Source organism: Oxyura jamaicensis (assembly GCF_011077185.1).
Source record: "Oxyura jamaicensis isolate SHBP4307 breed ruddy duck chromosome Z unlocalized genomic scaffold, BPBGC_Ojam_1.0 oxyZ_random_OJ72400, whole genome shotgun sequence".
Taxonomy (NCBI): domain Eukaryota; kingdom Metazoa; phylum Chordata; class Aves; order Anseriformes; family Anatidae; genus Oxyura; species Oxyura jamaicensis.
In genome coordinates, this window is record NW_023305602.1 from 486,330 (window position 1) to 512,311 (window position 25,982).

Consider the following 25,982-nt stretch of genomic DNA (forward strand, 5'->3'; position numbering starts at 1 on the left):
TTTCCTTATTTTATTTTATTTTATTTTATTTTATTTTATTTTATTTTATTTTATTTTATTCTTTTTCTTTCCCATTTTATTTTTTTTCATTTTTTCCTTTTTTCTTTTCTCCTTTCCTTTTCCTTTCTCTTATTTCTTTCTTTCTTTTTCTTTTCCTCTTTTTTCTTTTTTCTTTTTTTTCTTTTATTTTTCCTTTTTTTTTCCCATTTTTTTTTTTTTTTATTTTTTCCTTTTTTTTTTTTCTTCTTTTTTTTTCTCTTTTTCTTTTTCACTGTTTTTCTTTCTTTCCTTTCTCTTATTTTTTTCTTTTTTTTTCTTTTTTTCTTTTTCTTCCTTTTTTACCGTTTTTTCTATTTTTGTTATTTTTTTCTTTTTTTTCTTTTTCCCTTTTTTCTGTTTTCTTCTCTTATCTTTTTCCTTTTTCTTTCCCTTTTTCTTTTCCTTCTTTTCCTTTTTTTCCTTTTTTCTTTCTCTTTCTTTTTTCTTTCTTTCCTTTTTTTCCTTTTTTCTTTCTTTCCCTTATTTTTTGTTTTTGTTTTTTCTCTTTTTTCTTTTTTGTTTCTTTTTTCTTCTTTTCATTTTCTTTTCTTTTTCCTTTTTCTTTTCCTTTTTTTCCAATTTTTTCCTTTTTTTTCCTTTTTTTTTCTTTCTCTCTTTTTTTTTCCTTTCTTTTTCTTTTCCTCTCTTTTTTTTTCTTTCTTTCCCCCCCTCTTCCTTTTTTTCTTTTCTTTTTGTCTCTTTTTTTTTTTTTTTTTTAGTAGAAACGATAAGGAGTTATCACAGATCTGGGGTAGGAAGTTTGAAGCCTTGGCCGAGCTGCCGTCGGCAGCACCAGCAGAGGGGCTGGCGGGCTCAGGGGGGGCCGGCCCGTGGGCGGGAGGTTGCGGGGTCGGGTAGCAACAGCGGCAGAGCCGCTCGGTTCGGCGGGCGCAGCGGAGCGAAGCAGAGAGGGAGGCTCGGGGCCGGCCCGGGGGTGGCGGGGGGGCAGCAGCAGCGGCGGAGCCGAGGGCGGAGGTCGGCACGCCTCTCCTCCCTCTCCTGTGGGCGGTGCAGGACGTCCCCCCGGGTGTCCTGGGGTGTTACTTCCGCAAGCGGCTCAGATCTCTGCTTTGACCTGGCCCCGCCAACTTCCGTCTTTTCCTTGCCCGATGGTGGGTCCGGCGGGACTTCCTCATGATTTAGAGGGGCATCCCCAGAGTTCTCACCCGCAATGAGCGTTAAAAGTCAGTAACAGTTCTGCAAGGGCTGCCGCCCCTAGTGTTGACATCTGGGCCGCGGCGCAGGCAACCTCCTTCTCCGCCTCCATAGCCTTTAGTGTCTCTAATACCGTTCGCCACAACTCGCAGACAGTTTTCACCTCCTTTTCATCTTTTGAATCCCCTGTTATAGTCCTTTCCCACATGGTATTCCCAAACTCCCGCCATTCCGTAACAGGGAACAGGAAGCACTCTCTAAAATGTCCCCATCGTTGTCCCAACTTGATCAATTTGATCAGTTTCTTTTTGGTTGTCTCGATACCTCTCTTAGAGAGTATTCCAGCGAGCAACAATGCAGCAGCCTCCACTTTCACGGCTGTGCTTCCTCTGAGAGGTAGGGAGCGACCCTGACCCGTGTCTGCTAAGCAGCACCCTCTCAGCCGTTTATTTTCCCAATCCCCTCCTCTAGCTGCTTACCGCAGTCTCGGAGACCTCAGTCGAGCTGGACTATCTGGCGAGTAACCATCCTCTGCTACCAGATGTCGGAAAGGGAAACGGTCCCAAGTAACGATGCAACCTCGATGCGAGTATAATCGTCCTCCTTTATTGCAAGTTCTCACAGAGTATATATAGGCAACTAACTACAGCACGCAATGATAACAATTTATAATTGGTCTAGCTTCTCCGTGAACTTGTCTCTAGCTTATTTCCTCATTATCTCTAATACAAGGATGTGGGAAACAGCACAAAGCCACCTGCGAATTCCTTTCCCACAAATGAGTTTTCCCACGTGAACCCCTTTACTTTTGTAATCTCTGCTTGAAAGATCAGAGTTTTCCAGTGAGGGAGCTGCAGGCCTAGTTAGATGAGCTCCTGTGACCACCCTTGTTATTTGCCATCAGATCACATAACTGAGGTGATACAGGAGAACTGGTTGGAGTTTCTAACATGACAGTGAAAAGGAAAATTTCCTGGCCTAAGACTGTCGTGGGCAGTGAGGGCCAGGAATTGGTACTGACTTTTTAAGCCATGCCCATTTGATTCCCAAAAGCATCCAGAAGCACAAGATGTCAACCCCTGCCAGTACTACAGGCCGTTACCAAAGATGTTTCAGTGCAGTGAGTCCAACCTAGTCCTGTACAATTTCTATGTCCATTTGGGGCCCCCTCCCTGTCCCAAAGAATAGATGATTTAAAATAAACTCAGCCATTGCACACTATGATACAGAGACCAGAAAGGGAGTAAATTTTATTACATGTTGTTTAATAAATGTTTATTAAATGTTGGTTTTCTCAGAGGAAAAGGAGCAATTTGGAAAGTCTGAACCCTAATTACTGTGAATGCAGAGTGTGAAAAGATACAACCATGAGCTCTTTTTAAAGTCTGTTACCTATCATCTTCTTTCCCACTAAGTTTCCTCCATGGAAAAAGGGGTTAGGTCTTTACCTTCAGGGTCCATTGTGAGGATTAATTAGATATTATTCCTACAAAATTATGAAGTTATAAAATGCTATATAAGCTCTCAGTATTATTATAATGTGCCATGCTCTGCATAATGTATACCTTTGCAATATTACCCCTTGGTTGTTCAAGACTACAGAACTGCTGCTTCTAATTAAGTTAATGGCTTCATAGGTTGGTAATTTAATAAAACAGACTGCTTAAACCAGCAAGGTTTTGATTAAATGGTGTGTGTGCAAAGGGGAATTTATATTTGTTAGAAGCTCCATAAATCCAAGGTATCAAGGCACAGATAATACCAGTATAATAGTCAATTACAGAGCGGGGAAGGAAGGGCAGAGCTGGAAGCCATCTTGGACAGCAGTGTTATGTACCGCTGCAGTCAGGTATCTGGGGCTGCTCTCATGAGCGAGCGATGAGTTGCAAATGCAGATCAGACTGCACTTCTCCCACCTCTCCCAGTGATTTTCCAGAGGCTGGGAAGCTCTTCATGACTTAAGAAAGAAACTGTACTGCTTCTTTGCAGCTGGCCTTACCCTCCTGGTTTAACTGTAACACCACACAGAAAACAGGAAATAAGGGGAAAAGTCCTACTTAATGAAAGGACTCTGCCTGCACCTAAATCCCAGCCATCTCATGAAACTGCCTTCCTGAAATAAGCACCCGGCCTTGCCCATGCAGAGAAATGGGCTTCCTGGTGTCCTCCAGAGGGAGCTCTTGACTGCCTAAATTTAGACATATAAATTGTGCAGACCCAATTTCCAAATGGGGAAATTAAGGGTTTACTCTGGGAAGCCTGCTTCATTAGGTACTTAAAATGAAGTTAGTTACTTCAGCACTTAGTACTTAGTGCACAGGCTGGATCGCACCTTTGACTTCACCAATGGCCTGGCTTTGGTGATTTTGGACTTTGGGAGCAGCTCCGGGGGCTTCTGCTGTCTGCTGGAGCCGGTAGGAAACATCTTCCATGAAAATTGGGGAACAAGGGAACGAATCCCTCCATCTTGGCACTCTTCTGTGCTGTAAATTCCAATTCATAGCTGCTTCTGTGCTGGCACCACTGAGAGTTAAAAGTTTTGTTCTTGTAACATTTCTCAAGAGCTCCAGCTTAGGCAAATATGAAATCAAAGTGATCCTTTCTTTTGTGTTCTATGTCCCTCTGACCCCAAAGAGCAAAGTGAGTAAGCCAGGCACAGCTACCCTGGCTATTTCGTGTATAGAGAACAGCACCCACAAAGCTAATGAGAGGTTTTTACAGATGTTTGCTGAGCACTGATAGGTAATCAGGAACAGGTCCAAGCTGCAAAGTTTCATCTGTTAAAAGTTAGGCTGAAATTTCCCATAATAAGGGCCACCCACTAAATTCAGGTCCTGACTCAAACACTTGAGGAGGGCATAGGAGGGCATGTGGCCATTGTGGAGCTGGCAGGACTCAAACTAGTCCAGAAATCTGGCTCAATTAAAGTTACTCACTCACATATTTTTCTGACCCAGCCAAGCTCCCCAGCCCAGCCACCTGCACTTCTACAGGGCTCCATTCAGACATGGGAAGCTGGCGAGGTCTCACATGGACATGGGGATGCTTGGCTCTGTAGATCCACCTGGGGGTCTCAGGCTGAGCCCTGGCAGGGCAAGGAGCATTTTGTGTCTCCGAAGGTAGCTGACACCAGTGTTTGCACTTTGCAGGGGAAGAGCTGGCTCAGCAGAACCAACAAATACTTGGAGAGTGGGATGTCTGACATCAGAACTGGATGCTTTTCCTTCTCCCTAAATGTTGCGCTCTGGCTGGACGACAGGTTAATGGTCCTGATACCTGTTAGTCTCTAGTCTGCCTTACAACAGGGGTCAGGCTGCTTGATGGAAATTGTCCTCCTCAGTCTTAAAAGCTGTGAACTTTGCTGAAGTTCAGCTTTCAGTAAAGGCTCAGGACAATTAGTTTGCTGCTCCAGGTACTGCGTTCATTCCCCACAAGAATCTTACTGAGGCACCATTAGAAATGTGGCTTCGATTCCCGTAACTTCATGCTGGGGCAAAATGCCCCTCTTCCCCCTGTGACAAGCTCGATTGAGCCAGTGCTGGTGTCCTGGTTTTAGCTAGGAGAGAGTTAATTTTCCTCCCAGTAGCTGGTAGAGTGCTATGTTTTGGATTTAGGATGAGACTAATGTTGATAACACACTGATGTTTTACTTGTTGCAGAGCAGTGCTTACATTAAGCCAAGGACTTTTCAGCTTCTCGCTCTGTCCTGCCAGCGGGCAGGCTGGGCGTGCAGCAAGAGCTGGGAGGGGACAGACCCAGGACAGCTGACCCAAACTGGCCAAAGGGGTATTCCATACCATCTGACGTCATGCTAAACAATATATAGGGGTGGCTAGCTGGGGTGGGGGGCCGGCTGTTTGGGGTTGGGCTGGGCATCGGTCAGCGGGTGGTGAGCAATTGCATTGTTCATCACTTGTTTTGTACATATTATTATTATTATTTTATTTTTCTGTCCTAATAAACTGTCTCTATCTCAACCCATATGTTTCAGTTTTTTCTCGTTTCTCTCCCCCATTCCAGAGAGGGAGGGGGGAGGGTGAACGAATGGCTGTGTGGTGTTTAGCTGCCGGCCAGGTTAAACCACAACAGCTGGACAAAGGGAATTCAAGATTCAGGTCCTTCACGTGAGATGGTGTGTGCGTGTGTGTGTTTTAACTAAATAATTTATGTTCAATAATGCCAGGTTATTATAGGTCAATAACTTTCAATTATTCACTAGCCTTGCTGTGCTCCCACTGTCAGACAGCACACTGGCATGTTGGCTCTCAAGAAGCAAAAAGCTCATGATGGGAGCTTTGGAAAAGCAATCACAAACACAGCTTGAACAGAGGAAAAGAAAACAGAGGAGGGGGAAACTGTGAAAAGTCCTGGTTGCTCACAAGAGTATCTTGGGGAACATGCGTGTGACATACTCTTCCTCATGCATGCACGCACACTCAACCCCAAAATTAATCATTCCTGGGCTCCCAGATGGTCAGATGTGAGGCAGCCCAGATCCCAGCGCTGTGTGACCACGAACTGGTCCTGAGCTAACACTGCCTCTCATTAGGGCCTACAAGCCAAGTTTAATGCCATGGTAGCCCGGGGGTTGTGTAAGCTTTGTGCCTGGACAGATAATGGTCACAGTTGCCTGCTCTGTACTGGGTGCCCAAGAGGGGAAGAGCATGAGTTTTGTTCAAGTCAATTCATAGATATTAATAAAGAAACAAAAACATAGACATAAAAAATTGCAGAGCAATGTGAAAATGAACATGCTGCTCCCAAACAAATGTGTTGGGACAGCAAGATAGGGCATTGGAGCTGTGGGATGGACTCTTCTCTTGTGAAGGGCAGGCACTGGAAGATGAGCTTCTGTCTGGGAAGTGGAAGCAAGGCATCAGTCAAAGACTGAGAGGAAACACAAAGAATAATTTTGTGTTTTTGTAGAAAACTGAGTAAGCTATTCACCTAGAAGCATTTTGGCTCTTTGCTGAGCAGTGCACCAACCCTACTTCCATCTGTCTCCTCTGTGAAACATCCTGGAGCTGACAACACTTATGCGTGGAGAGGGACTCAGCCGGGGGGAAGAGTGTTACCTTTCCTGACGTCCGAGGCAGTGGCCACTGCTGGAGGTGACATCCTCGGTAGCCTTGGCTTTGTTGCCTCCCATGTTTGCACAGCTGCCATGGGTTAACGGGAGCTCTGAAGAGCTGGTCTTTTTTGAATGCCAATAATGGGAATACTCTCCTTCAATCATGTATTCAGCACAGGGATGTACAGAGGTATAAAGTTAATCACTAGCTGGGCCACCCCTATTTCCAGAAAAGAACCTTAATACTGCCTTTATCCAGTGAAGTACCATTGTTATACCTGCATATTATAAAGGGTTTATTAAACCGGTGATAATCTATTCAAGATAAAGTGATCTGTATGGCCAACTGAACACAGATCAGACAGAATGATGGGAGGTTTTGTTAAAATATGCAAATTCACATCCTATTGAAATGCAAACCCTCCAGATAAGATTTTTTAATAAATCTGGTCTTTTTTTCACTGCATGAAGGTAACCTAATGTTTATTGACTTCAAGACCATATAATGGAACATAATATCTATTAGTCAGATCCTTGCCTCTCTTTCGATTACTGGAGGTACATGTTCTGGCTCCCAAAGAATTTTTGTTTTATGGTTTGGTGGCTAATGCAGAACATCCCTGTATGGCAAAAGATAAAAAATAAGACTTTTGGATACCTTCCTTAGGTTTACTATTGCTCTGCCAGAGAAAGTTGTGCAAAGTTTTATTTTACTTTCCTTTAAAATGGTACTGTGAAGTAACCTGACCTGACTTCTGGGTATGCACGTTTCTGGGTGTAAGACTGGTTTATTGCATATATTTGGCATGCTTTTATGATTTGTGGGGGAGAGGTGGCTATGGAACCAGACACAGCTCCAGATACCAAAGCAGCAGCTGAAATAAAGGCTTTTATTTTAGTGAAATGCCAGTGCTGCGATAGCAAAAGTTGAGAACCCATTTCCGTTTAAAGGTCATTTCTTCTCAAATGCTGTAAAATCTACATGCTGATATAGATTGATCCGAGACTTGGTGTGCCTCGTGGAGGTTGCAGGTTTGTTTCTCATCCCAAAGTGAAGGTCAGCAGAGTGAAAGCCTGAAACACAGCTTCCTAGCTCCTTGGAAAAGCCCTCCCAGCCGTTTTGTGGTCAAATCGGGACTGCAATCACATCTAGGGGTTCAATATGCAACCGAAGCCAAGCAAGGTGGGAGGTGGAAGCAGCTGCCGTATGCTTGGATACCTGCAGCATCCGCACCTTCGCTGACCCGCGCACGCTGTTCTGCGCAGACAGGGCTGTGCAACAGCCCCGGGGGCAGACTTCACGTATGGCCAAAAACCTTTACAAATCTGCTCCCCTCTCTCACAGCAGACCTCTGGCTTCCACCATAGCTGAAGAATAACCCAAGCTAAACCCTTCCAGATGGCCTGCCTGTTAGGCTGATGGGGATGTGCATAAAATGTGCTGGCTGCCTGTGTGCCTGCAGTGGGAACAGTGCTTCCCATCCCCAGCCCGTACCGCTGCAAAAACGCGGCCTCTCTGCCCAGGCACCCTTCTCATCAGTCACTTCGCTGGGTATACCACCAGTTACAAATTAGCACTTAATCAAGATAAATCCCATAGGAAGGATATGGATAATATGCAATGCATTAAGCCTGAAAATTAAGATGGTCTGATTTAGCCCTGGCTTTAAAATTCCCCGGCTTGCATTAGGACTAATGATGAATGGATGTACGTCCCTGGTTGGACAGGAACTCTGTCAGGGCACGGCTGCCCAGCAGCGACAAAGCAAGTACTCCACTCACTGCTCATTAGGGCCTTCCACACTCTCCCTGCTTGGGAATGTGCTTTCCCTTGCTGTGGATGGTTGTAATAGTGACACTTCTCCAGGATCTATCAATTTAATGGTCCTGGAGCTCATTAATAAAACCTAACTGAAGGCACTGACTGCTGGCATCATGTGCCCACTGATCAGAGTGGGGAAACCAAGGTATGCAGGCACATATTTGGAAAGCCTGACCTGCAGCATGCCCAGTGATTTCCGTTTGCTGGCTCTAAACAGGACCCTGAGCATCACCTTGCTGAGGCACCCTCAGTCACACCTGGGAGTCTCTTGTTCTTCTGTTAAGCAGCTGCAGGGATGTAAGTGACATTTCAGCTCTCTAAGTGTGGCTCAAGGTAGTTACAGCTCAGTGGTCTGAATTCTTAGAGCAGATTAGCGGAGGAGCAGCGAGAGGAAACTCTCTCCCGCTCCATCTCCCAGCTGCAGTATGCGTGATGTACCGGATGGTGCTCGGTGCTCCTTGCTCCAGGTGCAAATACAGCTATTCCTAATGAGCATCCTGCTCCACGGTGCAGCATGCTCCGCAAACATGCAGAGATTGCTTCTGTCCCTGTGTGCCTGAGTGGTCACAGAGCTCTGCTTAGCCTCTCTTCCTGCTTCAGCTGCTGCAAGACCCCCAAAAAAGCTGTACATCTACTACATATAGTTCAGAAAGTAATATCAGAGTGAGACCAGGGGGGGAAGAAAACCCCTCAGCAGCCTGCTTACCCACCAAGGTCAGGACCCACATGGGCTGGAGTATGCCAAGATACAAATCCTACAAAATGCAGGGGAGCTGCTGTTCTGGGGGAGGCTCTCTGTGATGGGGGCTTCAGGAGAAATTAGTTTAAGACTCACAGCTGGGAAGCATCAGGAACTGGCTACAGCATGCTAAGGGTTAAGGGGCTTTGTTCTGGATGTAGAAGTGATTTACAGGAGGAAATTTCTTTAAAATAACAAGCATGGCAATATCTGGGGTTTTAAATGTAATTTTCTTCAGATTTGCACTAGTGTGCAAGCTTGTCACAATAGGGTATCTTTCCTGGCTGTCATACTGCTCTTATTACAGCAAATGACTACTTTCTACAGCGTGTCTCTATTTTATGGCTTTTTAAGATATGGATGCTGTCATCATATTCCCCAGAGGCATGTTCTGGTTCATAGCGAGGCTGTTTTATATAATCTCCCATGAAAGATTAAATCAACAGCAGCAGGAACAACAATAATGCAACCACCTGCCTCCCTCTCCCTCACACTGCAGTAAGCCCATAACTGACATGAGCAGAGCCTGACCCATCAGCATGAGGGAGCCAAGGCATGCCTGCCTCCAGCAAAGTATCCCCTGCACCAACACAGGCCCTCCCTCTGCCACCACCTGCCCCTCACTGCCACCGGCCGGTGACCACCAGCCCATGGCGTGCCGCCCTCATCCCTGCCATGCCTGCGCCCCGCAGTTCAGGCCTGGTGCCAGCCAGTAGAGCACTCTGCCAGCAAGCATGGCTCCCGAGGGCTGCACTTTTCCTTGCCTTTACCTACTTCCCCTCTAAGATAAGAGTCCAGTAAATGCTGATTTGCAAGAAAGAAGAGGGCTTTTTGATGAGGGAGCAGGGTTAAGGTGGCTTCTTGTTAATTTGATAGCCCTGGAAATGCCCATTGAAATGAAGGAAGGGGACATGGCTTTGCCCGCTGTGTGAGTCCCCGTTCCCAGGCCACAGAGAGTGCTTGCACCTGGCTGGGCCGTGCTGCTGGCTTTGTTTCCAATACAGATTAACACCACAGATTTGAAAGTCTGGCCATGACTGAGAGTCAAGTACCTAGGGAAAACAGTTTAAGGCAGACAAACAGATCAAAAACCACTGATGAAGGGAGAGGGAAGAGAAACAAGAACTGGAAGTGGTGGGGAGCAGAAACCAAATACCTGCCATATAAAGGAGCCGAAAGCAGAGGTCACAAAAGTCTCATAAAAACAAACAAACAAACAAAAAAAGTATAACAAGTGCTGTCATGGATGATTATGAGGGTTTGAACCTGTCACCTACAGCAACAAGAGCATTGGCCTTCCTCACTAGACCTCAGGGGATAATGCTGTTAGCTGAGGTTAGGGAGGGCAGGTGATGAGTTGCTGTTCAAATACAAAGCAAAGATGTCCTTTCACTCCAGATAATTAAACCAAAAACATAAGCAAACAAGGCCTGAAGTTCTGGAATCGCCTGGCAAAGTCCCTGAAATCCCCTATGAAATGCTGCTAGACCTTCTTATCTCCACAGCATTCACCCATCCTTATTCAGTGCCATTATTTTGGGGATATTCTGTTCCCTGGTGTCTGCTTAAAACATGCTAATGTAGACACAACCAGACTAATGGGAACACCCCAGCCACATCCCCCCCAGGCATCCCGGGGTACATTACAGGACACAGAATTCATCCAGAAATTAGAACATTAGAACATCAGAAAATGTTCAGATTGTGATTTTTTTTTTTCATTTTAAAATAATGCTTTTCCACCTTTCCTACAAACACTAGTAGATAGAAACTTAAATTATATATAATTATTAGTGCCAAACAGCACCAATTCACTTGACTCCAAAGGCAGGAGATTTAGGAAACAGATTAGTGAATGTTGTCGTTATTGTGAGAATTGGCAGCACTGCTCAGGAGTTTCGGTTTTCAAAATCAGTTTCCGAAAACCTGGAAAAAGATGTTTTGATTATCGCTTCATCTATTCACTATACTTAGTTTTCTCATTTGAAAGTCAAATAAGCTGTTGCAATTTGAAATAAGATGCACTACCTGACGCATGTGAATGGGAGTCAAGGATTTCTGTGTAGAGTGGTTCAGAAAACTGCCAGCTTGTGTCTGTGCAAAAGTAGTCACTACCCTCCTGACAAAGCCACTGAGTCTGAATCAGGGACCTGTGGAGCGGTGGGCTCCAGCTCTGCAGCTTGCCTCGAAAATCTGGCAGATGCCAGCTGGAGGCTTTAGAACCTCAGATCTGCTCACAGCCAGATAGGATTGGGCTCGTAACACTCAAGTCGCTGACGCTTTTAATTTCTTGCACACATTTTGGGAAGAGACAGGGAGGAGGCTGAGGAGGAGCAGAATTCACCAAAAGCTAAAATGTGCGAATCATTTTTTCCCCCACTTTCTGGCAAACATTTTGATTATTTTCCATAAAGAATGATAACATTTGAAAATGCAAACCCATTATTCATTTAGTCGAAAGCTGATTTTTCTTTCCTGAACCCCCCTTCCCTGGTATTTCGTCAATACTCAGACAACTTCAACTTAAATAAAACAGCAACCACAAAGGCATGCATTTCGTAGTGCTTATTTTGGCTGAAAAGCCACCTTTCATATACATACATGCACAATTTCAGTCAACCTTTTTGCCAGTGCTGCTTCTGTGCTTACATCTCAGCCCCCGTATTGTTTTTTATATCTCAGTTTCCCTACAATGAACATCACCACCACCACCATCCTTCACAGCTGTTCTGAGGGTTAGATTGATTAATCATTTTAAACTGCTTTAAAGATGAAGAACAGAGGGGCGATCTTGAACCCTGAATCATTATACCTTTTAACTTTGAGGTCTGGACATCAAGGTTAAAGTACAGGAATTACTTCAAATGTTGTAAGCAACATTTAAAATCCAGGGGTAGAGATTTTTGGTGGAGGAGTAACCTTACGATCAATACAGTACAAAAAATACAGTTAGACTGAGAGGTGATTCTTAGTCTAAGGCTTAATAACACCTTAAATTAAAACAAACAAACAAATAAACAAACAAAAAAACAGAAAACAAAGAAAAAAATGAGACATTAAAAGAGTTGAAGAAATGTTGCAAGAAGATGTGCAACAGAACTGCCTCCAAGCAGAAGGCTGCTCTCAGACTTCTCTGTAGGCACGATTATTCCTGCCTGGGAGAAAAGCCCCAATGAAAAGCATTCCTGCTCCCTCCCCTGGTTATGGGACACCATCCTGATGAGAAATTATTGACAAGCCTGCCTTTTTCTAAAAGGGTTAGCCAAACAAATTGTCTTTCTCACCAGAGCTCCTCTCCTCGCTTGTGCCCTTTTGTCTTTCTCTCCTCTTGTTATAGTCAACAGTGAACATTTTGGGACGTTAATTAAAAACAATAATAGCTGCAACAGAGAAAGAAGAGAAGGGGTAAAGTGGGGGAAGCTGAAGGGGGACGGTAACTGCAGCCTTAATTAATAGAATTACTCAGTTGAAAGTCAGCCTGATGAGGACTCTTGCCCTTGAATAAATACTCTGTGTGTCTGCATATGTATGTATATGTGCCTCTCGCTATATATACATTTATATGTAAACACTGCTACTCTTGCTTAGCAGCCAGTAGTGCCCTTTCATGAGAAAACAAAATATATGTGACAAACCATCTCAAAAATGCAAAGTTCCATGGGCATATTTCTTTTCTTGTAGCTACTCAGACAAGGTAGAGTGGCCCTGAAATTAATGTCTCATCCAACGGACAAAGGCAGAACTAAGCTAATTGGATTCCCATCTGTTCCAAACAAAGTCTCAACATCACACAATAATTATAAATAATATGTCTAACAATTAATCTTTTACTTTAGATTTTTTACTGGGTGCTGGATGGATCCTAATTTCACACAAATATAGATTGCTGTCAGGACATATCCACTGGATGAAACCAACAACAGAAAAACATAGTCTGACCATGCACTATCGTTTCAGATCCTTGGGTGTATTTCAGGAGAGCAGGGGCTGTCTAATCTAAATGCCTCCTACAGCAAAATACAAACTGGAACTTACCAGATGTAGTGGGTTTACATGGCAAGGTTTTGGTAGTAGGGGGCCATAGGGCTGGTTTCTGTGAGAAGGATCTAGAAGCTGCCCCATGTTTGGTAAGGGCCCCACTGCTGACCAGAGCTGAGCCAATAAGTGATGTTGTTTGCGCCTCTGTGAGAGCATATTTAAGACAGGGAAAAAAACGCTGAACCACACAGCAGTTGGGAGAGTGAGAGGAGTGAGGAACAGCCTTGCAGGCGCCAAGGTCAGTGAAAAAGGAGGGGGAGAGGTGCTCCAGGTGCCGGAGCAGAAGTCCCCTGCGGACTGTGGTGAGGACCACGGTGAAGCAGGCTGTCCCCCTGCAGCCCATGGAGTACCACGGTGGAGCAGGTGGACCTGCACTGACAGAGGCTGCGGCCTGTGGAAGACCCCTGCCGGAGCAGATTCCAGGCCGCTTCGGCAGCACATATACTAAAACTGGAACGATACAGAGAAGATTAGCATGGCCCCTGTGCAAGGATGACATGCAAATTCGTGAAGCGTTCCATATCCTGGCAGGAGATGCTGCCCGTGGGGGACCCAGGTTGGAGCAGTGTGCTCCCGAGGGATGGACCCCGTGGTACGGACCCATATCTGGAGCAGTTCTTGAAGAGCTTCTGCCTGTGGGAAGCCCACACCGGATCAGTTCAGCAAGGACTGTATCCCGTGGGAGGGACCCCACAGCACAGGGGATGAGTGACCGAGAAGGAGCGGCGGCAAAGAAGCGCTATAGACTGACCATAACCCCCATTCCCCCGTTCCCCTGCACCGCTCGGGGGAAGGAGGTGGAAAAGGGTGGATGGGGGGGAAGGTGCTTTAAGTTTCTTTCCTTTGTTTCTCGCTTTCTAGCTCGTTAGTAATAAGCAATAAATCTCACTGTCTCCCTATGCTGAGTCTGTTTTGCCCATCACGATAATTACTGCACAATCTCCTCGTCCTTATCTCAACCCTTGAGCCCCTTTCATCGTATTTTCTCCCCGTTCCTCTTTGAGGAGGGGGAGTGAGAGAGTGGTTGTGGTGGAGCTCGACCGCCCACCCGAGTAAAACCACCACACCAGAGTCTAATTTTGATCCAAAACAAACGTGAACTGAACTGACAAACAACTGTTCCAAGTGACACATGCGCATCTTGTTTACATTTTTTCTGAGACAAGGCAGGGCTGAGTAAACCTTTTCCATTTCATCTGCAGAGCGGAGCAGCACACCCGTCCCCTCGGGTTCACAGCACGTGCCTCGCCACCTTGCTTTCTCCCCATCACTTTTTCTTCCCTCCTCCCAGGTCAGTTATTTGACCTGCAAACTGGTCAGCCCAATGAACATCCCTTTGCTCTATGCCAGCGCAAGGACAGACATGGTAGCCTCAACTTGGGACGTTTACTGCAATAGAAGTAGCAAGGGTAAGAAATTGGGCAAATCAGCCTTGTAACAAGCCAGAAAGAGACAACAGAGCTGACACCCTCAGACATCCAGTGGGATGCCACTGCCCAACCAAGAAGCCCTTCTGTTGGGTCCTCTCTGTGAACATTGCACTAGGACGACATCCACAAACATCCAAAACCCAGTTGGGATGTAAGGGGGCTAGGTCTGTTAAAAGTGATTTTCTCAATTTCCAATTGCAAATCCCTGTCACAGAGCTGGGTGTGGAACCAAGATCATCTGAGTACTAAGCTGACTGACCGACAACACGGACACCTGTCGCATCATGGCCACAGGATGGCACGGGACTCTTGGTGTTATTCTCATTGGGCAGTTTAAGACCACAGGAGCAACCCTTGTAAGTCAGGATGAAAATGAGTCTAGCTTAGCGTCTCTCTCACAGGGCCCATCAACGGACACCAAAAGAAAGACAGAAACAGGGCAAACATATGATGCTTTCTACAGATCCTCTCAGGTTGAAATTACATTAGTTCAAGGAGTTTCCTTACACCAATGTGGTTTTTATCTACATGGAAACACTGACTTTATTTCCATGAACTTGTGAGTCTCCCCACATAGACTCCTAACATCCACAGCAGTGGGCAGCAATGAGATAACCAACACCACCACTTGCTACATGACCATCACCACCTTTTTCTGATCTGGCTCCTTAGCAGCTTCATCCAGTGCCCCCCTTAGCAGCTTTCATTCTTGCTGAAGTCAGCAGAGCTACAGGAAAGAAGCAGAGCTAGGTTATGAAGATGTTACTCCACAATGATGTGAGTTCTTAAACATCTCTTACCATAGCCACTTTTTAGTGGTGAGAGAAATGCTTTCTCTATGGCTATAGCTGTAAACAGATGGATAGATATAAGGTGATGTATGGAGCTGGAACAACCAGTTAGTAAAGTTTATAAAGTACTTTGGGGGTCCATCTGGACGGAAGGTACTACATAAATATAAGGCTGTTATCAGTGCCTCCTAAGAGCATCCAACTATCACTCAGTACTTTCTAGGATGGACAGTTAAAGAAAACACAAAATATATTCCTCGGTAGATATTTCACCCAGACTCTTTTACTTGCAATAGCAGAGGTCTGGGCTTTCATTTGTACAGACCATTCCCATTTGCAGTCACAGGGAAAAATCCGCAATAGCTCAACTCATGAAGTTGCTGGATTTGTTATGTTTGAACAATGAGGCTTCACAGCCCAGCCCTGGAAATAAATGAGTGGTTTGGGGATTTGCTAGTGGCAGGTCTCTTGCTGCAGTAGGGGATGGATAACTATAGGGATAGTGATGGGAGAGACATAGTTGTTTCTTGTTTTTTTTTTTCCCTCAGGGGCACTGCCCAGAATTAAATTCAAGCTGGTAACAATGGAAAAAATAGATCGTCTTTCTGGTGACAAGGGGATGCAACATGTCAATGCTGGACATCAGAAGCTGCACAAAATCCTGGTGGTCTCACTGACAGTTCTGGGAGTATGGAATGGGGAACTGGAGGAAGAGATCAATTTTTCAAGAAACTCGGAAGATTGCTCCAGTACATGAGTTGGAGACCAACAGAAAGATCCCAAGGATCTCACTGAGGCTCCTCCACAAGGCTGGGACAACCTTCTTTCTCACAGCACTTCTTTGGCTAAAGAAATGTTGGGAGGGGTGGGTAGACCACCCTTCTTCAAGAAACCCATTCTCCCATCCCTGTGTTGTGCCTATAACAGTGGTCTTAATCACTATTTTGTATGAAATTAGGGGGTATTTTCACAGAAATTTAGGGTACGAGTTCTATTTTTTTCATGAAATAAATCTGTATCAATGGAAAATCACTTTTTTATCTGTACATCCTGAATGCCCCAAAGATTTCAGTCTGGAGATGCTACCAGAAGAAGTTTTCATTTCCTATGCTGCCATCATTATCTCTTGTGAGATGGCTTCTCCAAACTTATTAAACCTCCCAGTATACTTTGTATAACTATCTTTTTTCCACTAAGACTAAAGACTATTATATGTACCATACCCATGTAATCTAATATAGAATTACGGTTTATGGAAGAAGATGTGAGCATGAGCTAACTAAATTGCTATTCACATGGTAGCCTTTTCAAAAATAACTATTTATTTATGCATTCACTTATTATTTATCTATGGAATCAGAATATTCCATGGACAATTTTAAGAACCTCATATAATTGCTTTTGTCAAAATTTTTACGGGGAAAGGAAGCATTTTCAAGTCAGTTTTAAATGGAATTGTTTATATATTGATATATATAAAATAAAAAATTTTATATATTGATATATATATATAAATGGAATTGTTTATATATTTATATTGGGCCAAGGCCAATGGTATGAAGTTCAACAAGGCCAAGTGCCGGGTCCTGCACCTGGGACACAACAACCCCAAACAGAGCTACAGACTGGGAGATGTGTGGTTAGAAAGCTGCCTGGCAGGGAAGGACCTGGGAGTATTGGTTGTCAGTCGGCTGAATATGAGCCAGCAGTGTGCTCAGGCGGCCAAGAAGGCCAGCAGCATCCTGGCTTGCATAAGAAACAGTGTGGCCAGCAGGTCCAGGGAAGTGATTGTCCCCCTGTACTCGGCTCTGGTGAGGCCGCACCTTGAGTACTGTGTTCAGTTTTGGGCCCCTCGCTACAAGAAGGACATGGAGGTGCTTGAGCGAGTCCAGAGAAGGGCTACGAAGCTGGTGAAGGGTCTGGAGAACAAGTCTTACGAGGAGCGGCTGAGGGAGCTGGGACTGTTTAGCCTGGAGAAGAGGAGGCTCAGGGGCGACCTTATTGCACTCTACTGGTACCTTAAAGGAGGCTGTAGCAAGGTGGCGGTTGGTCTATTCTCCCACGTGCCTGGTGACAGGACGAGGGGGAATGGGCGAAAGTTGTGCCAGGGGAGGTTTAGGTTGGATATTAGGAAGAACTTCTTTACTGAACGGGTTGTTAGTCACTGGAATAGGCTGCCCAGGGAAGTGGTTGAGTCACCATCCCTGGAGGTCTTTAAAAGACGTTTAGATGTAGAGCTTAGGGATATGGTTTAGTGGAAGATTTGTTAGCATTAGGTCAGAGGTTGGACTCGGTGATCTTGGAGGTCTCTTCCAACCTAGACTATTCTGTGATTCTGTGGTATATTTGCTACAGACCTAATTTCTCTCTGTTTGTGTTGCACCTGATGTGGCATTTAAAGCCTTAATGTTGGAATAAGACATTTCTTTGCTTGAACTGAGTTTTCAGTTGCAGGAGACTGGAAGACTGATGTCAGAATTGGCCCTTAGTTATAACACCATCTTCTTGGTCTTGGGGATCAGTTCACTCAGTTCATTTTCTAAACTTTGAAACTATCACTAACTGTCAAGATGATGGTCAACCAAGATGAAGATGATCATTTCTCAGGGAGATCTGCCATAAGAGACCAGCATGAACTTGTCTTTTGACTTTTAAAAAGCTATCCATCTGCCTTTCTTTAGGAGAAATGAGAGGGGAGAAGTGGACCTTTAACTGTTCTGATAACATGGGAACTACACAGTCCTGTTGGACTGATCATGACATTTCTGAAAGTCTTTACATTTGACAACTCAGAGACAATTACAAGCAAAGAGAGGTAGATTTAGGTGTTTTCAGTCATGGGTTACCAAAGACATACACAGTCAAAGTAATAAAGCATGAAGGAGGTAAGACACATGACGACCCAGTGCTCATGGGAGTAGAGCACTAGGAACCACATGGCATGCAAGCATTTACAAAGCATCCATAACCACAGTGGTATTTAGATGATGAATCAAGCTACTAGTCAGTGCAACATGAAGAAGCATTCACACTCAGGAAGGCTACATTGATCCCAGAAGAACTGTAGGAGGAATAGTGGCAGGCTATATACAGCATGCAGACGCTATGAATAATTGATTCCAAAGAGGACTATGACAAAGAGATGGCCAAGGGTGCTGAGGTCAGATTATTATTCTTATTTTGACTACAGCAGCCAGACAGCTCTCAAATGGTTGATTTGAACAGCTCTAATAGAACAACGTCATTAAAACCCAACAGTCAGTGCTTAGGGAATGACATTGCTGAGTCGCTACCAAAGTCTTGGCAGGTGAATATGAAGGTTCACACTGTTTATGACTAGCATTTTTAATGACTGTTTTATTCCATTTCAGCAAATGCTCCATTTCCAGAGAAGCTCCAGGATAAGCATGGGGAATTGAATCGACATGCATTTTGGTCTCATACCAGCCAGCAGCCTTTAGCTTGGTCACGGGAATATCAAACAGAGACCCCTTTTTACATTATCGTTAGCCAGCTCTCAACACTGCTATTTCAGCAACTTTTAAACCTGCGTCTATTAGTCTCATTAACACAAGCATTTGCGTTGTGAAATGGAGTCTGATCCCCACTTATAAAGGGGCCATTGGCTGCACCGCATCAATGTCCCAGCCCAGGTCCCAGTTCAGCAGTGAGCTGGAGCATGTGTGTAATTTCCAACACAGGCATGCAACCTATTCAACTCAGCATGACAGGAGCTCATGTTCAATCTGCAGCATGGGGCAAGGAGGCAGCAGATGGGAAATTGGCACAGCAGGGACTGAGACAGCATGGTTAGCTACATGTTTTTTTGGTTATTTATATGTGTAGAGATGAGTGGGGAGGGAGGGAGGGAAAAGGAGGGAAGTGGGCATGGAAACAGCAGGAGAAGGAAAGGAATAAAATCAACACATTACATGTTGAGGCATAAGGACTAAGAAAAGTTTAATAAAGAGACAGATTCTCCAGTCAGGTTTGAGTCTTTTTTAAATTTATTTATTTATTTATTTATTGACAGGGTGCCATTCAGGTAGCACAATGGGATGCTGATGCTTTACGCTAATGGGCACACAGAAGTTTAGTCACTGGAGGGAAACACCAAGGAACAGGAAGGGAACGAGTGAATGTCTTTTGTGCATGACTGCTCTGGCAAAGCTGACTAAAATGCGTGGAATAAACCCTGCTTCCAAACAAGCACCTGCTAGTGACAAGTGAGCTACTCAATTCAGTAGGTGAATGTCTCTCAGTGAGCTCAGTGCATCACACTGTGCAGGAACTGCTAGTGCCACGCACACCACCACTAGTGCTACCTGACTAAAGTCTATTTGTTACGAAAACAGAAGTGGAGATGCAATCGGCTTCTTCGTGCCTCCACTTCGATCGCCCCTGTGCACAGCTTTCTTAGGGCTAGGAGACAAACAAAGCCTGCAGTGTCCCGGCTTGCCAAGACTAGATGCTTACTTAAAGTCACCTGGGATTGGATGCTGACCTTCTGTCATGTAAAGTCATGGTCCCCAGCCAAGGCAGTGTGGGCTGAATGTTGATAGTTTAACTGGTCTTAGAGGCACTTCTCTCTCCCGTGGAAAGCAGGAGTTAGCAGTGCACTGAGTGTTAACTCAGACAGATAGGGAGCACTTCAATCTCAGAGTTAAGAAGGCCAAGAGCATCCCACCGTGCTAGCCTGTAGCCCTCTGTCTCCTGGCAGAAGCTGAGCACTGTCCTCTGCCCAGCCTTTCTGGTGGGGCTTATCCATGCCGGAGGGAAGAGATGGATATGCCCCGGGAACAGTCTTCCACCAAGAGAGTGCTTTCTCCATGCCAAGAGGAGAGAACGAGGGAGAAGTGGGTGGGAGAAGGAGAAGCAAGGGGAATACAACAGTCACCTCACAGTCATGTTACCCTTTGGGGTAAAGAAAGGGACTGAACCAAGGATGCCGATCCCTGAGTTAATGCTCTCCCTGCTAGACCAGGATGGGCCTCTTTGAGAGCTCCACGCCAGGAGCTTGTTTGCAAGGTACTTCACCACTGACCCCGAGAGCCCTCGGGAGTGTGCTGGGTACACTTCAGAGAGCCTTGCCGGTGCCTAATCTCCGTGTGAAAACAGCTCTGATAAAGAGCAACTCGGGTGGCCAAAAATGCTGCAGTGATTTTCAATCAGACTACAAGCTAATCCCCAGGATCATGATTAACATGTTTATTTTGCTCAATTAAACAGATTCTAATGTCCGGGGCTGGGTGTAAGCATTGCTAAGAACACAGTCACTAAACTGCCAGCTCTGGGTTGCCTTTGGTGATCTAGATGGCCAACCTGGCTCCATAATAACCCCAAGCTTCTGGAGAGCGGGGAAGTGGGCTTCTATTCTATTCTTTTCATTTTCAATTATTTCATTTTCCAGATCTGACCCAACTGTAATAAGTCAGCTAAATGAGTACCCGGGGAGATAAGTTTTCATTAATCAAGTCCACATGACTTGGAGAACAAATAGTCATTGAAAGCATCTAGGCAAGCTTGGAAGAGTGCAGCTGTTAACATTGCATACTACATTATCACCACATATTTAGATTGCTATTAAGTGAACTTTAAGTAAGGCATTCTCCATTTGTCATTTTCTCTCTGCTGATTTCAGCTACCAACATCATTGATTTTTTTCTTGCCTTTTTTTTTTTTTTTTTAATCTGAAAATTTGGCTATTAACTTTCCAAAACTTATTAATCTGTTTTCACTCCATTGGTAGCACCTTCCCCCCACCTTCTACTTAGCTTGTTAAAACTCAGTGTTGATTAAATACGACATAACAGTAAAATATTACATAAGTGCACGAGCAAATTTTTACTTCATTATCGGCACAAAATGAGTCATCTTGAAAATGACACTAGCTTTGGATCCATTTTCTCTCACTTTTTTGCTTTAGTTTTATATTTAATCAGTTTTTTTCTCCCTCTCTTTGCGCATATGATTTTGTTTTTCAAATCCACAGCAGAACGATCCAACTTTGTTTTTGTGCTATCAATTAACACCATGCTCTAGCTTCCAACATACTTAAATGATGAATAAGGTTAAATTCCAGACAACATTCTGTACATTTCCATCAATTAACAATTTTCAAAACAGCATTTCATTAATAAACATTGATCAGCAGAGCCCTTGTGTGGAGTGTATTGGAGCTGAGAATTTGTACCAGAGCTTCTTTTATATACATGCTGGAGTGTGTGGTGTGTGAGCATGTGCACAAGCATGTATGTGTGCATGTGTGAAGAAAATCAATGCAATATCCTAGGAAACTCATCAGCACATCATCTCCTTAAAGGTTAATTAAGAATTTGAGGAAGAACAGAGGGGCTGAAGCAGAGGTGATGGACATCCGTATCTCTCCAGATCATTAAGTACTGATTAGCTTTGGAAAGTCTATTGAGCTTCCTTGGTCTCATCAAGCCATGTGATGGTCCCTGGATACCTCACTGTGAAATGCCATCAGCACTATATCTCTCTTTATGAACAGGATGCACTTCAGTCTCAGGTGTGCCTGATCTGTGTGTATGCCTGGCATGTGTCTGATTAAGTTATTTTACATACTGCATAAAAACTGATTGGAAAATGCAGACTGTTACAAAGTCTCATGGAATGCAGCATTTTTTGCTTGTAGGGTAAAGAGACAAAAAGAGGGGGGTAAAAAATGAAGTTCCTGTAAGACATATAATCAGAATGAGCAGGGGGAAAATTTACAAGTCCATACAAACCCTCTCACTGTGCTGGAAATTCACTTAATGAGGGCTTCTACACTGGTTTCCCCTTACTTAGGTTATCTGAGATGGAAGTGGGGCAAGAGGGGAGCTCTACGGCAAAAGTTATCAGAGTAAGACCCCACCATGCAGCTTGAAAGAGACCACAATATGTATTTCATTAAGTATCTTAGACACCTCTTTAAAACTCTTAGAAAAGAGCTTTTCAGAAATGGCTTCCATGGAAGGTCAGATACTGCTTTTAACTTCATTTTCTGGAATTTCAGTATTTCTCAGTTGTTGTGGTTTAACCCGGCCGGCAGCTAAACACCACACAGCCGTTCGCTCACCCTCCCCCCTCCCTCTCTGGGATGGGGGAGAGAAACGGGAAAGTGAAGCCTGTGAGTTGAGATAAAGACAGTTTATTAAGATAGAAAATAATAATAATAATATTAATAATAATAATATGTACAAACAAGTGATGCACAATGCAATTGCTCACCACCCTGTACTGGGTCTGGCTGGGATGTTAACTTTCCCTGCAGCAGCCCATACAGTGCTGCGCTCTGCACTTGTAGCTAGAACAGCAGTGGTATCACACCTGTGTTGTGTCTGCTGCTGAGAAGTGCTGGCACAGCATCAGGACTCTCTCTGACCCTCCTAGGGGGTGGGCAAAAAGTGAGAAAGAAACATCAGCAGGGCAGCTGACCTAAACCAACCAAAGGGATATTCCATACCATATGATGTCACACTCAGCAATAAAAGGTGGAAAAAGGAAGAAGAGGGGAGGGGTGGGCTCTCGTTGTAAAAACGTCTGTCCTCCTCCCGAACACCGGCTACGTGCGTTGAGGCCCTGCTTCAAGGATGTGGTCAAGCGTCGCTCATTTGTGGGAAGTAGAGAGTAATTTCTTTCCTCTGCACTTCCACATAGCCTTTCCTTGTTTTGTTTAGTTATTCCCTTTCCCCCTCCCTTTTCCCCTTTCCCTTTTTTCCCTTTAGTTGAATTGTTTAATTAATAATATTTCCTTAATTATATATATATATTTTTTTCCCCTCTTTAATTAAATCATCCTTATCTCAACCCGTGAGTTGTTCTTTCCTTTACTTCTTCCCCTCCTCATCTGAGGAGGGGGAGTGAGAGAGCAGTTGTGGTGTTCAACTGCCTAGCACGGTAAAACCACCACACACCCGCTGACCGATGTCCAGCCCAACCCCGAGCAGCCGGCCCCCCACCCTGGCTAGCCACCCCTATATATTGTTCAGCATGACATCAGATGGTATGGAATACCCCTTTGGCCAGTTTGGGTCAGCTGTCCTGGGTTTGTCCCCTCCCAGCTTTTGCTGCACCCCCAGCCTGCCCGCTGGCAGGACAGAGCGAGAAGCTGAAAAGTCCTTGGCTTAGTGTAAGCAGTGCTCTGCAGCAATTAAAACATCAGCATGTTATCAGCACTCTTCTCATCCTAATCCCAAACATAGCACCCTACCAGCAACTAGGAGGAAAAATAACTGTCCTAACTGAAACCAGGACATCAGTCTACAAGTCTTACAGAACAGTCTTCACTAAGGACATTTCCTTCAAATTGAATTAGGAATACAAATTTAGATGCTATGGACAAGGACCTAGCAAGCAACCCAGTCTGTGCCTGGAAGAAACCTTTGAGGTGCCCAGGGACTCAGCTGCTAGTGCTAACATGCAAAGCAATTCAGACCAGATGCCAGAGACCAGACAGGTTCTGCTGGCAACCAGCATTGACGGTGCTATTACAGAAAGCACAGCTGATTCTCCTGTGAGGGTTCCCTGAACTTGGTAACTCAATAACGTTGGTTAATTCTAGCTTTTAGGCAGTCTTAAGCCGGTGGGATGGCATAAAGCTCCTGAAGGGCAAAGGAAGAATTGGCCTAGTAGCACTTCAGCATTGTCGATCCAATAGGGTCCATATCTAGGAATATGCAAGAGATGCTTTCTTAATATATAAAGAGCTAAGCAACACACCTACTCCCTTCCTCAGGATGGAGAGAAGGATGATGGACCTTAAGATATTAGCACTGCTGTAACAAAATGGTGCTGGAAAGGGCTATCCTCTGAGCTGGCTTTTTCAAGGAACACCGAACGTGAGGGAGGAAGTTGACACTGGGGATAGCTGCCATTGCCTTTTTCATCCTCATTGCACCTTGACTTTGATTGCATCCAATGGAATTGAAGTTAATGGTTCACTGGCTCAAACTGTTGCCCTGCCAATACCGAGCTATTAACATTTTGGTTATTAACAGTCCATTCGGTTGCATTAGCAACGCCATGGGGTTGCAGGGAGCAGTCTGGACATGAACTCATATGGATGCTTCTGGAATTAAAATCAACAGCCGCCCACCGCCATCACAGCTGCCACCCAATTGTCAGCAGGAGAGGGCTAAATTGAAAAGCTGCTGATAATGTTGCAGCCTGCACATCTGCTCCAAATATCAAGGACCCCTTGATAAACCCTCTGCAATGCCTGGAGCACTTCATCTGCAGGTGACTTGCTCTCTGCAGTATGGAGAGGATTGCCACTAATCCTGGCGCATTACTGTTCACTTGACAGAAGTCGCTTGAAACAACTTGCATCTGTTCTTGTCCTGATTTGCTGTTGGTATTTATTAAGAGCACTGTGTTTAAAATGGCACACAATGTAGCCTGCAGATAACATCTTAAGCTTCCTGTCTATACCAACAAAAAAACACCCCCTCCTGAGAAAATCTCCTCCAAACATTGTCACTCCCCACTTTGCTCAGCCATGTCACCACTGTTGCTTCCTCCCCACAAGGTCCCTCTGAGCAGCAGTGGTAGCAGGAGGTACCTTATCTCTGATTTAACAGATATTCCTGAGCTGCTGCAAAATATAAAACAACATATTAGCCACTCAAAAATATAAAAGCTGATATAAAACAACATATTAGCCACTCAAATTAGTTCTATATCCATGACTTCAGTAGAGAAAGGTGTTGGACTGGCAGCATCTGTGGGCTTCTCTTAACCAAAAGACCTTCATTTTTCTCCCCTTTTTGGCACAACTGAAAAGGCATAAAGATATTATAGCTTCTCTGCGCATTTAGTCTTAACCATTCTGCTTATAAGTAAACAACACTAACTGTTGAAGGCTGAATGTGGTAATGGTTATATGGTGTGGATGCTTATTTACCAAGAAAGAATACGGTCTGACTCAATGGCATTGCCTCAATGGCACTAACTCAATGGATCTGGCTCGTTAAAGTAACTGGATCTACACAGTTTGACTTCTCACATGAAAAAAAAAAAAAAAAAAAACAAAAAAACATAAAACATCCTCATTAATTCCTGTTCTGGTTCTGATATGTATCTGGACACATTTTTAGACATATAGTAAGCCTTCTGAAGAAAAAAACAGCAAACAATGGCTACTAGTAAATGACTCTGAAACATGAATTTTCCAGTTTCCAGTAAAAGCCGTACAGTATTTCCAGATGGGGTGATTAGAACTGTTTCTCCTAACTTTTGATATATCTTGATTTCAATATCATCATAGACCAAAAATCACTATCTGTCTCAGTAACAGGAGAGAGCTCTCAAGCACAGCAGCAGAGAGAACTTGCTTTTACATGTATCCCACCCAAAATCTGTGGTTCTTCTGCCAAGTCAACTCAAAACTATTATGCAGCAAAATAAGAGTGAGAGAAGATAACAAATATATATTCTAAATAAAGAAGATATTAGAGAACCTAAATGAAATCCTGTTATGCTTCCTTTCCTGGCTCTTGAAGATTTTCTCTCACTAAGCTGAGGTTTTATCACTAGTGGAGGACATTTTCAGACCTATCAGGTCCTTAAAGACCTGTTTCTTTTACCCTTAGATGGTCAGTATGCTTAAGAATTTAGCATCAAACAAGCTTTTTCGTGTTGTTTTTTCACTCCCAGTACATTGATCTCATGAAAAATGTCATTATTTGTGCATGTGAAGGACATGTGTGTTTGTGTGAGGGTGCAGCAGTCTGGCATATTTTAAGTCACGTTATGTACATGTATGCATACCAATATGTATACATATCCAGATATTTGTGGATGTCCTGGTTTCAGTTAGGACAGTTATTTTTCCTCCTAGTAGGAAAGGGGTTATCTGAGAAACTTGCTGCTACAACATCCAGCGGGCAGT

General features: G+C 44.3%; 1 protein-coding gene and 1 non-coding gene across 2 annotated transcripts in view; one reads left to right on the forward strand and one right to left on the reverse strand.

Annotated features, from left to right (window-relative positions):
- LOC118158714 (CUGBP Elav-like family member 4) overlaps positions 1 to 25,982 on the reverse strand; it is a 926,766-nt gene that overhangs the window by 466,275 nt on the left and 434,509 nt on the right. The window lies entirely within an intron of this gene.
- On the forward strand, positions 13,287 to 13,391 carry LOC118158720. The gene has a single exon (XR_004746885.1). It is a non-coding gene; the product is annotated as a U6 spliceosomal RNA (small nuclear RNA).